The 13,871-nt window shown below is 41.3% G+C and overlaps 1 long non-coding RNA gene across 1 annotated transcript in view; it reads right to left on the bottom strand.

Moving 5' to 3' along the window:
* Window positions 1–1,176: 1,176 nt before the first annotated feature.
* LOC132596797 (uncharacterized) overlaps window positions 1,177–13,871 on the bottom strand; it is a 110,013-nt gene continuing 97,318 nt past the window's right edge. Inside the window, exon 3 of the long non-coding RNA XR_009562814.1 lies at window positions 1,177–3,809. This is a non-coding gene — a long non-coding RNA (uncharacterized lncRNA). The remainder of the gene's footprint in view (window positions 3,810–13,871) is intronic.

Below are 13,871 nucleotides of genomic sequence, written 5' to 3'. Positions count from 1 at the left end.
TGATTGAGGAAGCATATTAAACATGTTCTGTGCTTCTTCGAAGTTTTCTGAATCAGTACTCACAACGTTACGTTCACTCAAATCTCAGGTCTATTTAGCTGGCTAGGGAGCTGGCTTAATTGAATTCCCAAAGTGTCCTGGATATCATGGTCTTTATACTTCAGAGACCACAAGGAACTGCTAACATAGACATGTAAGGACATATAGGCTTTGAGACTTGGGGAGACAATTTGTACAATTCTATTCAGTTCTCAAGAGCCCAGGGTAGAATCTGTTTGTTACTAAATGCCTGACCTTCTGGGTCTCAGCTTCCTTATCCATCAAATAGAGATAATGGTACCCAACTCACAGGATTATTGACAGTCAGATAAGTTAAAAACATATAGCACAGGTCATGATATATGGAAAACTCTTAACAGGTGTTGGATGAATTATAGCAAACTTTTCTGTGAAAATGGGGTAATACTTATAACTTGCGTTGTCAAAATGATTGGGTTGGAATTGTTTCTTGTTAGCCAATGAAGTAGAAAAAGAACCACTAATGCACAACAGGAGGCTGTCTATAAAATGAAACTCTATTTTCAAAATAAATCCCAACAGAGCAAATGTAAGTCAGCCATTAACACTTTTCCAAAACCTGTGATACAAAGTAACATAATCAAATCCTCTTCAGGCATATGTCATTCATGAGTGTTTATGAGTTGATTCTGAAAGGAATTCCCAGTCTGAGTAAGAATCTTAACTTGTCACTCAACATTTACACGTCTGACTAGATACAAGGAAGCTATTTTAGATAATCTGGAATATAATCTTGTAATCAATGTTAGGTACAGTTTAATAGATTATGTTAAGTGTAGAAAGGATATACAGCATTCTCAAAATGCAATAAACAAATTACACTATGTTATAGCTATCCTCATATAGTACTGAGTTTTCTCTGTCAGGGGACTTTTCAATTAAATCAGTTGAAGGTGTCCAAACATTGGGTCTCTAAACATTAAAACACACACACACACACACACACACACACACACACACACACTTATGCATATCCAAATTAAAAACAGCAGCTCTACAATCAGAAAGTAATTTTATATGCAGGTATGTAAGTATGTAGTAGGAGTCTACTCCTGTACTCTTTTATTGTTCATTCAAATATAATTCTCATAATGAAAAATGAGCTCTGAACCTGAATGAATCTAGTGGACAGACTGGGGAACTGGGCAAGAGGTTAAGGCAGGCAAAGCTTCTCATCAAAACGTCCCTAATTTGGGGCTTCCCTGGTGGTGCAGTGGTTAAGAATCTGCCTGCCAGTTCAGGGGACACGGGTTTGAGCCCTGGTCTGGGAAGATCTCACATGCTGCAGATCAACTAAGCCCCATGCGCCACAGCTACTGAGCCTGTGCTCTAGAGCCCACGAGCCACAACTACTGAGCCCACGAGCCACAACTACTGAGCCCGCGTGCCACAACTACTGAAGCCTTCATGCCTAGAGCCCATGTTCCGCAACAAGAGAAGCCACCGCCATCAGAAGCCTGTGCACTGCAACGAAGAGTAGCCCCTGCTCGCCACAACTAGAGAAAGCCTGCGTGCAGCAATGAAGACCCAACACAACCAAAAATAAAAATAAATAAATTTAAAAAAAAAAACCTTCTCTAATTTTTGTTTGCAGCCCTTCTTCACTTTATAGCACTTGTCTCTAGGTATATAAAGGTTCTGGAGTCAGATGGATCTAAGCACTTACATAATCTCTTTGAGTCTTTATTCAGTAACCTGGAAGTTATGACTAGTAGCAGCTGCCTCTAAATGTTGTGAGACTGATCTAACAAAATGTGTCTCAATTACCTGGCTCAATGCAGGCATTCAAAGAATAGTACTTATTATCATTCATGCTGTCACCTGGCTTGCAGGGACTTACAACTTGGTCCTATTCTCATGATGCTGGATTTTATTGAATGATACACATGCACATGCACATACACGCATATCCACAGAAATACACAGAAACACAAACATATATGTTACTGAAAGTGGGGTCTGCCTTCTTGCCACTTGAAAGCCAATACTTGGGAGGTAAGGTTGGTGGAAAGGAAAGTTTGCTTTGTTTTGGATGCCAGCAACTGTGGGGAGGGCGGACTCCTGTCAAAAGGCCGACTCTCTCCCTCCCACCCCCATGACAACCAGTGGGCAAGAGCTTTTATAGGCGGAGGGAGGGGGCTATATGCAGAAACAGCACAGTCAGCTCTGACACTCATCTTGAAATTGGTCATGCAGTGGTCCGACCAGCATCATCTTGATTGTTTTTTAAGAACAGTTAATCTTCAGTTCTAGGGTCTGTTTGTTCCCATTTCTTTGAGGCCAGTTCCTTGGAACTGTGGCAGCTTATGTCATGGCTACGGTCTGGTCGACATGTAGTTAATGTCTTCCATCTGGCGGGGGTTTCAGTATCTATAAAACAGTTCACAGGACATGACTATGAATATTATCTATAGCCCTTGAGGAGGAGCTAAAGGCCTTTGTTTAATGACTAAACTATTATTACTTGGTCTTATTTGACTGTTTTCCTTTGCTTCTGCATTTTCTCACTTCTCTGATGAAATTTATTCTTTTACTAAAGTTTTTCTACAGACAAAAGGCAGGCTGAGGACATGGGCGGGGGGGCTATCCTGGGAAGGCCCCAGAGGGTCCTGCTTCATTTCTTACATACAGATGCTGGGCAGTGGGTTTCATCAGAAATTGCAGAGCCATGACTAAAACATGGTTTCTACCGCTGAACCAATTCACAACTAATAGAGGAGATGGCAGATAAACAAATTAATTAATCTGGACGCAAGTAACTCCATGAGTAGATTAATGCATTTATACATGAGCAATGATTAGTCCCAAACCAAGGCGTATGGTCAGAGAGGGGCTGGGAAAGGAGGGGTGGGATGTCAGAACGAGTGATCAAATGCCCATGAGGAGCGAAATGATAGAGGGGGAGTCAGATAGCACTGAGAGGTTTCTGTCCTAGGTTCCTGGTGGTGGGGTTCAGCCAGCAGGGTCTAAGTAAGGCAATCAGATTTGGTCGGGGTGTGTTGAGTATAAGATGCTCTTGAACCTGAGGATGTACCAAGGAGGTTGCTTAAAGTTTCAGTATTGCTCCCAAATATTTCTGTCTATCACACAGTCTGTAAACAATGGAACATCTCTAAGTCCCATTAAAACAAACGTCCTCACCAGCATGATTGTGACAGATAAAGCTTATGATGTTCCCTCTTCTATATAATGATTTTATTTCAGCAAGAGCCTCAACACCAAAATATAATGTTTAATGATCCCCACCATAAAAACATAAATACACACACACACATGCACATACTAACACTGTAAAGTATGCAAAATGGATAACATAAGAAATTTTCTTGTTACACTGGGTCCAAAAGGGACACTTATTTTGCAACATGGTGTGACTTAGGTTCCCCTTCAAATGACAAGACTGCCTTCTCTACATTAGTGGCACTGGGTTATTCTAAACATGCTTTTCAAGGCTGCCAACTGCTATTCAGTAGTTCTTCTCTGTTAGATAGTTATTGCCATCTTGGAAGGTATTTGGATGAAACATTAGCTAGATATTTCCCAGCCCTGTTGTGCTGAGCCTCTGATGTGACATGATGTAGAGTATTCGCTGCCTGAAGAGATAAGGTGCACGTCCACAAGTGTCAGACATGAAATAAATGATTGGTTAGTCAGTGCTCTGTGACTCACAGTCCATTGACTCCTTGGCAGTGCCACATGACTTTGCGCATGTTTTGGAAGCCCAGCGAGACCTAGTGGAGAAGAAAAATGTGGATAAGTCAGTGCGTGTGTAACTCACCCCCTACCAAGTTGGCAAGTCAGCAACGGCAATAGCTGTATGATAGTTGGACTCACATACAATAAACTGTGGGAGGGAGATCTCTCACTATTCCTTTAGAAATGAAGTCTTTTTTTGGGGGGGGGACTTAAAAAAACATTTATTATCTCACTCAGTTTCTGAAGGTCAGGAAGCAGCTTAGCTTGATGGTGATGACTTGGGATCTAATGAAGTTGGCCATCGAGATGTCAGCTGGAGCTACTTTCATTTGAGGCTGGAGGGTCCTCTTCCACACCCATCCACATGACTGTTGACTGGACACCTCACCCCCTCACTACGTGGGTCTTTCCACAAGGCTGACCAAGTGCCCAAGTCTTAACTTCAGATTGGCCCCAAATCTATTTTTAATTCTGTATATGAATCAAGTAAAAGATCACCTAGAACCATGTTTATGCTACAAAGCTTATCCTGATCTCAGAACTGCATGATGTCTCCATCATTGATTGAAAGTTCCAGTTGCCACTGATTGGTAGTTGCTTGCTAGCACTTTATTTTAAGAAAGATCCTTAATGCTCTTTTGAGGTCACCCAAGATCAAGTGTTGGGTTCAATTACCAGGCTTCCCACAGTTGTTAGAGGGAGAAACACAGCTCAGAGATTCTCTGTAAAGAGAGTCTCTCCTTTGGGCTTAGATTTATGCCTATAGAGACTCAGCTCAGATCAGAAGCAGCCTTGGGTGGGCTCCATCTAATCAGCCCCCATAACCCCCTCCTGTGCATCATTTCCACACAAAATCTGTGAGCTCAAACATCTCTTCCCCATTTCTACTGATCTTTTTGAGGACTTGCTATTATATTACAATAGGCAGATCCTTTTATGAGTATCAGAGCAGGGCATCCATCCACACGGACCACGGCAGCAGAGACTTCCTGGAAAATTACAAATCTTCACAATCACCCTGAAAATTGTGTCCAATTGTGACAAAAGATCTGTCAATATCATGAACCACAGGTGAGTAGTTCCTGGAATTGTTCAAACAATAAATAAAAACGTTTTAAAATACCTGAAACTAACACAGCATTGTTAGTCAACCGTACTTCAATATAAAATAAAAATTTTAAAAATTAAAATCTCAAAACCTTCCAAAATACCTGAAAGGAAGCGACAGAAACCTTTTTATTAACTCTATTACAAGACTGTAAAATGCAAACACATTCAGCTCAAAGTCAATGTCTTTTCATGCTGAGGAAAGAAGTGAAAAGAAAAAAGGCTTAAACTTGACAGTTTCCTCTACAAGAGAAACTACAACACCTGCTCATTGCTGCTGAATACAATGGCTTTTATGCACACACAACAGTGAACCTCATAAAACAGTGTTTTCTGTTTTACAATTAAACAATTCTATCCCGTGTCTAAGACTATGGAGGGATACGCTTCAGTTGAATTACCGCTCTTGGCTCACGGTAAAAATTGTTAAAATGTGTAGAACCTGCTTTACATTAGGGAACCCCCTTTAGCCTTCTGGTGGCTCTGAGTCATATAAAGGTGCTCAACTCTCCAATGTCCAGTGTTGATAATCAGTCTGTGAATTATACAGACTCTGCAGGTTTTTCCCCTTCACCTCATCCTTGTCTTTTAGTCTTTTTGTTGTGGTTTTGTTTCTGCTTCTGTTTGCTGGCTTGACTGTGCTTTGGTGTCTCTGTGAGAGAATGGAAAATGGAGTGAAAGCAAACAAAACAGTCATTTCTTTTAAAGCTTGGGTTAAAACAGTGTCTAGAGGATCTTGACATTTCAAAGGAGGTCAGGTATTCAGGTTTTCCTGACCGCCCTCAACTTCCTGGCCTCCAAAACTGACTCCGTTGCCAAGAATTAAGGGTTTCCTGAAGAACTGGCTGAATGCATCAGAAAAACTAGCATTCCCTAAAACACGTGGACTAGAGACCCTTCATCCCATGTATACGGTACCCCACACTTTTTCATGTGTATCCCCTCTCTCATGTTTCAAAGCGAGGTGCAGCTGTACTGAGCTCCAGAGGATAAGATGAGGGTAAGAGGCAGAGCCGAGGTTTGGACCCAGTTACAAAGGCAACGCTCTTTCCTCACCTCCAAGTCAACTCTTTTTAGTGGTAAATATGAAACCGGGTTTAACAATTTGTTTGAAAGTCTCTGTTTTTATAACATGTGGTTTGTTGATCTCACAAACCCTCAAGGCTTAGCTTAGCCTCAGGATCAAAGTTTACTTTTCCCCATAGTTATGATGGTGTTTTCATATGTTATTTAAAATATATGATGGTGAAGGCACACTAGAAAATAATCTTGATAGTGAACTTTTGTTCTCCAGATACTGTACTTCCCCTCAGTGGGCTCAGTGAGGTAATGTGCAAAAGAGATTTTGCAAAATGAGGTGTCTTCCAGCTTGAGTGTAAGGGGTGCATCTGGGTCTCTCACAAAAGTGTGTTTTGAGTAGGTCTTTGACTGATTTATAATTCACTAGTTTTGCCAAATGAAGCATACGAAAATCCCCTATTTTGCCTACTGTGAATAAAGCTGCTATGAACATTCTTCTACAAATGTTTACATAAACATACATTTTCATTTCTCCTGGGTAAAAATACCTAGGAGTGGAATCTCTGGGTCATAGGTAGGTTTACTTCTAAGTAAATAAAAACACTTGAAATCATAATTTAAAAACATCTTCTCGACATCAGTGTTGTTTTCACTTCTCTCTCCTCAGGAAGAGATCATTATAACAAAGTTCTGTGGGAATTCCTTCCCACATGGCAACTTTTCTCTGTCTCCTGCCCTTTCCTTACTTCCAAGGTGAGAAAATCACAACATATTTTATGTACTGAGAGTTTGGGATGGACATGTACACACTGCTCTATGTAAAATAGATAACCAATAAGGACCTCCTGTATGGCACAGGGAACTCTGCTCAATATTCTGTAGTAACCTATATGTGAAAAGAATTTGATGAATAGATACTTGTATATGTATAACTGAATCACTTTGCTGTACAGCTGAAATTAACACAACATTGTTAATCAACTCTACTCCAATTTAAAATAAAAATTTAAAAAATGACTTGGTAGATTTAATAAAGATTTAAATTGAAAAATAAAATAAGATAGTCAAACTCAAAAGCAGAGAGTAGAATGGTGGTTATCAGGGGCTTGTGGAAGGGGGACTTGTTATTTGATGTTATAAAGTTTCGGTTATACAGATGAGTACGTTCTAGAGTTCTTCTGTACAATCTATGATTAACAATACTGTGTTGTACACTAGAACATTTTCCGAAGTGTAGATCTCATGTTAAGTGTCTTACCACAATAAAAAAAAGTAAAATAAAAGATAAAAAGAAATTAAAACAATAAAAACACACTTTACACACCTCCTTCTACTAGCTGGCTGCTTCTCTCTTCTTCCTGGCTCATGCTGCCAAGTAGGAGACTCTGAGCAGTTCAGCTGATCACTGTCACCCTACACTTGGCCAGCTCTCTCACGCGCACACAAAATTGGTTGCTGGACCCTACGATTGGCTGAGCACCCTAAGGCAAGGAGGTATCTTCCCGACATCCCACTACTTGTAAGCTTCACATGAGCCTCTCACCACCCACACAGCTGCTGGCCAGACGGACAAGGCTGAGGTTTCTCTCAGTGTCCTGTCTTCTGATGCCACCTCCCAAGATATCCGCAATGAGGCTGCTGGTGCCCTGGAGACCTCATGCTACACACAACTCTTGGGAAAAAGAGTTCAAGCCTTCTCTGTGCTCTTCTGCCTACAGTCTTCCTCCCCAAGGAGGAGTGACCTTGATAGATTGGTCAATTTCCAGGCCACGAATTCCCATTTTCTAGGGGTGGATGTTTCCAAGAAAATAAAAATGAAAGCCCTCCTCTTCATAACTTCTTTCCTCCTTCTGAAACTGAGAAGGTCCCTGTGGGACTCCTGGGCACAAAAGGAGCCCGTTTGTCCCCCGTTTCTTGTAGGCAAGACTCCAGCCTCCGTGACGTTCCCTGAGTTCCAAAGGGCAGATTCGAATAGTTGCTTATCAAGGGAGGAGAAGCCAAGAAACCACCTGAGGCGAGATTAAAGGGACCAGAGAAGCTCGTCAAGATTAGGAGACCCTGCACACACCCTAATCGTATCAGCAACCCCACCTTTGAACTATTGCTATAAAACTCCTCACCAAATCCTCCCGTGTTGGGACACACAGTTTTGAGAGGCATGAGCCTGCTGTGTCCCCCTTTGCCTGGCAAAGCAATAAAACTATTCTTTTCTACTTCACCCAAAACTCTGAGATTTGCTTTGGCACTTGTGCACAGAGACAGATTTCAGCATCATTTCCATCCAACCAGACTAGTGACTGAGGAAGTCCAGGCAAATGGCCAGTCAGGCACTCTCTCTCCCCTGAGATGTTGTCTTTTTTATCTATTTGGTGTCTAGACCGGAATTACAACCAGCTGGACTCTAGGCAGGTGGGTCAGCACTCAGTCTCACTCTTTCTCTCTGACCCCTCTTCTGGCACTGGTGGGGATGCTTGATTCAACCTGTCCTCCCATTGTACTGGTAGGCTCTGCTGCTTATTAAAGAAATCAGCACTTTCTCAGCTCAGTCTTCCCAGGTGTGTGGTTTCTACTGTTGTGTAACAAATACCACAACCATAGCCCCTTAAATCAACACCCATTCTTTATTGCATAGTTTTGTAGGTCAAGTTTGCACTGAAAGGCTCCTCTGGTCTTTGGATATTCAGGACAACATTGGCCCAAGTTAGATCCGGTAAAGGAGCACTTGATGAGCTAATTGATGAGTTTACAACAGCCCTGCCTTAGAACTCAGGACCCAAGCTCTAGTTAGCGACGTAGTATTACTTTGTGTAGCTAGCATCGATCTTATGTTCATATTGCAACCGGGGGTTTCACAGGAAGAAAGATAATTCTGTTGTGTTAGTACAGGTCCTCCAAATGATAAATGCTAAGACAGGGTTAAGCTTTCAAGAATTGTCTTAGGGGAAAAGCCTGTGTGAAGGAAAATGGGGTTGGTTGGGAGGTGGGAAAGGCTGGGAGAGCAGTCAGACCCAGAGAAGAGAGAGGGAAGGAAAGTTAGATAGAAGTGCCTAGACTTCTGTACTATCTAAGGAAGGCTCAGCAAGGCTGTCAAGGGCTCTTTTAAATTTTTTATTTTTAAATTTTTTATTGAAGTATAGTTGACTTACAACGTTTCAGGTATACAGCAAAATGATTCTGTTATGTATGTCAGGTTGGCCCAGAAGTTCATTCGAGTTTTTCCATTTTCTTATGAAAAATCTGAATGAAATTTTTGGCTAATCCAATAGGTATATCTATTCTTTTTCAGATTCTTTTCCATTATAGGTTATTACAAGATATTGAATATAGTTCCCTGCGCTGTACGGTAGATCCTTCTTGGTTATCTATTTTATATATAGTAATGTGTATATGTTAATCCCAAACTCCTAATTTATCCCTCCCTTCCCCTTTCCCCTTCGGTAACCATAAATTTGTCTTCTATGTCTTTGAGTCAGTTTCTGTTTTGTAAATAAGTTCATTTGTGTCATTTGTTTTTCTTTTAGATTCCACATAGAAGTGATATCATGTAATATTTGTCTTTCTCTGACTTTGTATGATAGTCTACATGGATAGACCTAGAGACTATCATACAGAGTGAAGTAAGTCAGAAAGAGAAAAACAAATATTGTATATATGACTTATATGTAGAATCTAGAAAAATGATACAGATGAACTTATTTTCAAAGCAGAAATAGAGACACAGACTTAGAGAACTGACATATGGATATCAGTGGGGGGATGAATTGGGAGAGTGGGACTGACATATATACACTACTATGTATAAAATAGATAACTAATGAGAACCTACTGTACAGCACAGGGAACTCTACTCAGTGCTCTGTGGTGACCTAAATGGGAAGGAAATCCAAAAAAGAGGGGATATATGTATACTTAGAGCTGATTCACTTTGCTGTACAGCAGAAACTAACACAACATTGTAAAACAACTATACTCCAATAAAAATTAATTTTTTAAAAAAAGGACTCTTTAAGCTAAAGTTTGGAGTCCCCTGTCACTCAGGAACTGGTTAATGTGTCTAAGGCAGGGCTTGGTCAATCTTAGGCCCCAGCCTGTACTCAAAGGTTGGCAAGGAGCAGTTCTGCAAAAGACATAGCCTCAGGGAAAATGCAGCTGGGTCTTTGGTCAACTAAGCTCCCTCTAGTTGAAGGTGGAGAGGCACACACCCATGACTACCAGACAAGCTGACATGGATTTTGGTATTCCTTGGTCACCTAATCAAAATACCTAATAAATGCTGACCTGAAAGCACTCCAGTTTATTGCCTGACACATGGATAGCCCTGCATCCTCTGGGCCTTAGGCTGCAGTCATGTGTCCATGCCCTTTATTAAAGGAAGCCAGCACCTTCTCACCCCAGTTGTGGCAAGTGTGTTAGTTTTCTACTGCTGTGTAACAAACACCACAACGTTAGCACTTTAAAGCAACACCCATTGATCACCTCACCGTTACATAAGTCAGAAGCCTAGGAGGCCTCAACTGGGCTCTCTGTTTGGGTCTCATAAGGCTGAAGTCAAAGTGTTGGCCAGATCAGACTCTTATTTGGAAGCTCTGGGGGTGAATTTACTTCTAAGCTCTTTCAAGTTGTTGGTAGAATTCAGTTCCTTGTGGTTGTAGGACTGAGACTCTGGTCTTCTTTCCAACTGTCAGCCAAGGCCACTTTCAGCTCCTGGAAGTCTGCCTTCAGGTCCTTCCACCTGTCCCCTCCAACTCTGCAAGGATCCTCATGTCAAATTCCTGCCCAAACACTTTCTGATTTTAAAAGGCTCATGTCACTAGATTGGGAACCTGGAGAATCATCTATCTCTAGGTCAAATATTAATAACCTTATGTACATCTGCAAAACTACTTTGTCATGTAGTATAACATAATCACACTAGTGAGATCTCATTACATCCATAGGGAGTGATCTTAAAATGCTGGCTACCATGCAAGATACTCCAAGGGGGCTTCTTCCAGTTCATGCTGCTTGCTTGTTTCTCCTGAGTCCCTCTCCTCCACCATCCTTTTCCTCACATGACTTTATCCCGTACTGAATGCAACACCTTTTCCATAATCCATCAATAGTATAGCAAATAAAAAACTAATATAGGGCTTCCCTGGTGGCGCAGTGGTTGAGAGTCCACCTGCCGATGCAGGGGACGCGGGTTCATGCCCCGGTCCAGGAAGATCCCACATGCCGCGGAGCAGCTAGGCCCGTGAGCCATGGCCGCTGAGCCGGCGCGTCCGGAGCCTGTGCTCCACAACAGGAGAGGCCACAACAGTGAGAGGCCCACGTACCAAAAAAAAATAAATAATAATATAATGTGCTTTTACTATCTGTTGGAGTACTAGTAGGAAATTATATCAGAGCATAATAAATACAAAATATTGAAATAAACATGAAAAAATTCGAAACTTTCTTCCTGGCCAAATCCTAATACTTGTTCATGACTGTCTTGTCAGGGTCAATTTTTCTTTTTAAAGACCTCTCCCTCCTTCTCCTGTGTGCTAATCATCAATGACTTCTTTAGGAGACAATGTCACAGTTCACCACTTACCCCCCCACTATCCAAAGCTACTCAAGCACACATTCTGGAGTTTTCTTAAGCAAAAGAATCATCAACCAGGTCTTCATTCTCAGCCATAGTCTCCATCCATGCCCTCACCTCCATTGGGATATAGAAAGGGGTTTTAAAAAAGATTTATTCTATCCCTGTATACAGCAAATCACTAGAGGTATAGATTTTTTGTTTTGTTTTGTTTTGCTTTCTTCCAGGTAAAGAAACTCACCATCAACCCCACCAGCTCCCAAGGAGAGCAGCACAGCCTGAAGTCCTTGTGTGTTTGTTGGAGGCTAAAAGATTGTTTTCTATATCCTAGTGCTCTAGTCATGCATTCCAAAGTAGCGTGGCTTTGTGCCCCGCTTAGTATAAAATAGTCCTCTCATCTCTACTCTAAGGACTCTCTCTTCCTAGAACATGTGTGGGTCTTTCAGGCTTTACATGGAAGGAAATCGACAGACATGAGATGCCACCTTCTCCTTACAACAGAGGGCCCCTTCCTTGCCATGTCTTTCTACTCAAGACGTTTCCCCCAGCCCTTAGTGCAAACCAGGTCTTGACGAGGAGTCTGCCCATCATTCACCAATGTGTCTGAAACGCTGCAAAGAATATGGACTCTACCAGTTCTGGAATAACCTACACAGAAGAATTTGCAAATTCTTCTTTTCCCTATGTACCTGGACAGAGGGTCTTCTAATCCCAGCATGGAAGTGCTTTACCAGTCTTACTGGTCAGATTTGAAATTGCCCCTTTCACTTCTGGTTTATATGGTTGAGGTCAGAGTGTTAAGGTTTATGTGTTACACAGAAAAGATTCACTGTTCCTTCTTGTTTTTCTTGTCATAAAGAGTACAGTACCAGAGTGGCAGAACTTAATGAATCAAGTCTTTAGACTGACACTCCAAGCAGCACCTGCTGGCAGCTGGAAGTGACCTTGCTATAAACCTCCTCCCCCAAGGTCAGGCCACATTCACACTAGGGCCTTGTGAACTCACTACCCTTTAAACTGATGATAAGTGTTCTTGTTTAAAAATGAGGTGTTTTAGGTCAAAATTTTGTTTTCCATGTGTTGAATCCTTCCCTGCTATCAGTGCTAAATATCTGTAAAAATAGAAAAGCGATGGTGAGCTGCATTTGTGTGTGTGTGTCTTTTTACTGTAGCTCCAAGATTGTACATCGTTTATATGCTCTGCCTACATTATGTTAATACCTAAAATAAACATGGGAATTTGATTCACGCTTAAAAGTCTTGCATATGCCAGGGATAGTAGCCATGTTTCCAGCTGGGAAACCAAAGTTCTGTAGTTATAATGGGCATGACAATTTCTGTGATTTTTTTTTAATTATTTATTTTATTTTTGTCTGTGTTGGGTCTTCATTGCTGCGTGCAATCTTTCTCGAGTTGTGTTGACCGGGTGCTACTCTTCATTGTGGTACACGGGCTTCTCATTGTGGTGCCTTCTCTTTGTTGTGGAACACAGACTCTAGGCCTGAGAACTTCAGTAGTTGTGGCTTGCGGGCTCTAGAGCACAGGCTCAGTAGTTGTGGCACGTGGGCTCAGTAGTTGTGGCTCACGGGCTCAAGAACACAGGCTCAGTAGTTGTGGCGCATGGCCTTAGTTGCTCTGCGGCACATGGGATTTTCCCAGACCAGGGCTCGAACCCGTGTCCCCTGCATTGGCAGGTGGATTCTTAATCACTGTGTCACCAGGGAAATCCCAATTTCTGTGATTTGACAAACAAATCAAGGAAGGGGTAATTATGATAATTCCTATGATTTGACAAGCATTGCCCATCACAAGCACTGAGGAACTGAATAGTCGGCTTGACTTTGAAAAGTCTTTTAGCTGCAAAATGTGAAATTATTTTCTCTGTTAGTTCCCTAACGAAATAGTGGTAAGAAATGTGTGACAGTTACTTTTTTAAGTTTTTCAAAATAAATGTGATTTTTCTAGAGACACTCTTTTAAATAAGTTCGGATAAAGACAGCCTGCAAGACAGCTAAGAAAATGCTCTACTTATCTCCGGGCAGAAAAATTACAGTACAACCAATCTTGCTTTGAGAAAATGCTCATGAAAAACATTTTACAACAAAAATTTTATTGTCATGCAAACAAGCATGGGATTTGATAAACAAAAAAGTGCCTCAAATTAAGTTTTCTTGTTGCTATCCAATCATTTTCAGGATTTGCATAGAACTTTACACAGGAAACTCCATCTACATGTTAAAGAGAGTAGATTCAGTGATCCAATAACCTCAGAATTTACTCTAAACAAATTGCCTAAGAACAGCAATATTTGGTTAGTGTTTTCTCTGTGTCAGGCTCTGTGGGATAGATTATTCTATTGAAGCCTTACAAAACCATTTCAAAATATGTATTTATTTATTCATTC

The sequence above is a fragment of the Globicephala melas genome, chromosome 1, assembly GCF_963455315.2.
Source record: "Globicephala melas chromosome 1, mGloMel1.2, whole genome shotgun sequence".
NCBI lineage: Eukaryota > Metazoa > Chordata > Mammalia > Artiodactyla > Delphinidae > Globicephala > Globicephala melas.
The sequence above is the reverse complement of the archived record's forward strand: the minus strand, read 5'-3'. Positions and strand labels throughout refer to the sequence as shown.